Raw genomic sequence first — 3,070 nt, 5'->3', positions numbered from 1 at the left:
ATTTCATTGTTTATCTTTTGTCTAGTTGATCTATCTATTTGTGACAGTGGGGTATTTAGGTTCCCCAGTACTATTGTATTAGTGCTCATATGATTTTTCATATCTGTTACTATTTGTTTTATATAGTTGGGCACACTAGTGTTTGCTTCTGATATGTTTATGATTGTCATCTCTTCCTCTTGGATTGTTCCCTTTACAAGGATGGGGTATCCTTCGTTGCCTTTCTTAATTAGTGTTGGTTTGAAATTGATGTGATCTGCAAAGAGGATAGCTACTTCTGCTTTTTTGAGGTTCCTGTCTCATGGAGCATTGTTGTCCACCCTTAAACTTTTAGTCTATGAGTTTCTTTTTGAATGAAGTATGTTTCTTGTATGCAGCATATTGTTGGATCTTGCTTCTTGACCCATTCTGCTGGTCTGTTTCTTTTGATTGGTGAATCGAGACCATTAACATTGATGATTATAACTGATACTTATTGATTTACAATTGTCATGACTTTTCTTTTTTTTAGATTCTCTCCCTTTGGGTTTAATTTCTTTTCATGCCTGATGGATTGATTCTCCTGGGCTTCCTGGGGTTGTGATCCTTGTTGTCTTTTCCTAGGATATTGTCTAAAATTTTTTGGAGTGCTGGTTTGCTGTTCATGAAGTTCCTCAGTTGCTCTTTGTCATGAAATGACTTTTGAAAGAGTTTTGCAGGGTACATCAATCTGGGTTGGAGGCTGTTTTCCTTTAGGGCTTAAAATATGTCACTCCAAGCTCTTCTTGCCTTGAGGGTTTGTGTTGAGAAGTCTTCTGTGATTCTGATGGGCTTTCCTTTGTATGTGATTTGTTTCTTTTCTCTAACTGCTGGTGGAATTTTGTTCTTCTGTTGCGTTTCTGGAATCTTAACTACTACATGCCTATGTGTAGATTGTTTTCCATCACTGCTAGTTGGAGTCCTATGTGCCTCACTTATCTGTATGTCAAATTCTTTTCCCCTGCTTGGGACATTTTCTGCCATCACTTCTGTGAACAGTCTTTTTTTGTGTGTGTCATCTGCACTCTCTCTTGTTTCTTCATTGACTCCAATCAGTCTTATGTTATTTTTTCTTTGCACCATCCAGCAGCTACTGAATTGATTTCTCATGGTCCCTTACTATTTTTAAGAAATTTTTCTTTTCCTGGTCACTAATTGGAATCTTATCTTCTATATCTGAAGTTTTGTCCTCACATTGGCTCATTCTGCTGCGTAAACTTTCAGTGGAGTTTTTAATTTCCTGGAAATCTGTTTGTATTTGTTTTATGGATTCCATTTGTTTCCTATGTTGGGATTCCATCATGTTGTTCAGCTCCTCTATTTTTTTTATGTGTGTCCTCTCTAGATTTATTACTCATGTCTTGCACTATGGGCACAATCTCTGGTGATGTCTGATGAATTATTTCTGATTTCATTTTTTCTCGATCCTCTTTTGTTGCCAGTTCAGGGAGTCCAGGTGGTTGAGGATCAGATTGCTCCATCTTGTTTCCCTTTGAGGTTGCTGTAGGTGATCTGGAAGTTTAGCTTTGAGACTTGTTTATGTGTCTTCTCATTTCAATGGCAAGGGAGAGGGATGTGTACTGCTGGCGCCTGTATGGCTTACCTCCTTGGTGCTGGCGGTAGTGGTATGGCAGCTCAGAAGGTTTTCCTCCTCTGTGCTGGTGGCAGCTCTGCTCCTTTCAAGATTTTGTATAGAAAGTAAGATCAATGAACACAAATCATTACGTGACTTCTGGGTCTCCCAGTGTCACTCCCATGCCAGCTGCACCTAGTAGAAGTCACAGAAGGCAGTGGGCAGCACTCTACCCATGGACTAGTGCTCAGAAATCAATTATAATCTATTTTTGCTAAAGTCAGAAATTCTTACATTTCTAGGCACATCAGAACTACCTGGAGGTTGTGTGAAAATTCAGATTTCTAGCTCTACAACCATAGTTTCTGATTTCTCATGTCCAGAGTAAGACTAGAAGGTGAATATTTCTAAACAACCCCTGGGTGATGCTGACCCAGGCACTATGCTTTGAAAACAACTATTGTAGGATATTTAAATGACATTAACTAAATTTTAATCTTAAGTGTTTGTTTTCTTGTTCTCTGTTCCTATTCTTTTCTTCTTCCTTCTTTTGGCTTTTTTAAATTGGAAATTTAATTTTTCTCCTTGCTTTTTGACATTTTAAATGAATGATATTCAAATCATATTTATCTGTATTATTTTATCTAATCTCTGCTTCCAAATATAGTTCTTGATAGAAATCTAATACTGTATGTAAATTACATGCCATCTTTTGGTCTTTACCTTCTTAGATTTAGGGACCTGATGTTCAGTCAAGAAAGTGAAGGTTTGATATACAGGCAATTAAGTAATTTTCATTTTATCTTTTATTCTGGCTACTTAGCCTTATTACTTACACAAGTTTCTTTGAAGGAGATGGCAAAATGTACATACAATGAAATTGTAATTACCACTGAATGTGATTTTTTCATAAACTTGAGGTTAATGAGTGTAAATGATATTCTCAATGGGAGATCAATGAATATTCAGAATTTCTAAGTTCACTACATTTCCCACTCAATCACATCTTTCTTTCATATTGTTGCAATTCAATTTATGAATGGAAGTAAAATTTAGGTCCCTGTAGGTGTAAGTCACAGGACTATTGATGGATTTCCATTATTGGAGTAGTTGAGTATACCTTCTTGTGTAGTGACATTTACTTAGGTAAAATAAAATGAAACATTGTGATTTTCTGTCTTGTCCAAGTGGTTAATGTTAGGAACCTGTTGCTAATGGGTGTTTTTGGTTTTCCTTTTTCTTTTCTGCCTGGAAAGACAACCATTGTTTACAAAATGCTGTGGTGCATGGAGGTGTGTGGAATACAGCACTTTACCTAATGACAGCTCTCCCTCCCAGGTGACTTGTTTGTATTCTGTGCCAGGAGCCCTCTGAGAAGCCTACAGCTGCTTTCATTTTGTCATTTCAAACATGAATTCCAGCTGCAAAGCCCCCACATGCTTTGCATATACTCAGGAAAGGGACTGTTAATCTCTGAGC

This window comes from Heterocephalus glaber, unplaced genomic scaffold, assembly GCF_053883595.1.
Source record: "Heterocephalus glaber isolate CG9 unplaced genomic scaffold, H.glaber_assembly_v1.0 deba00000818, whole genome shotgun sequence".
Classification (NCBI taxonomy): Eukaryota; Metazoa; Chordata; class Mammalia; order Rodentia; family Bathyergidae; genus Heterocephalus; species Heterocephalus glaber.
Note: the sequence above shows the minus strand (reverse complement) of the source record.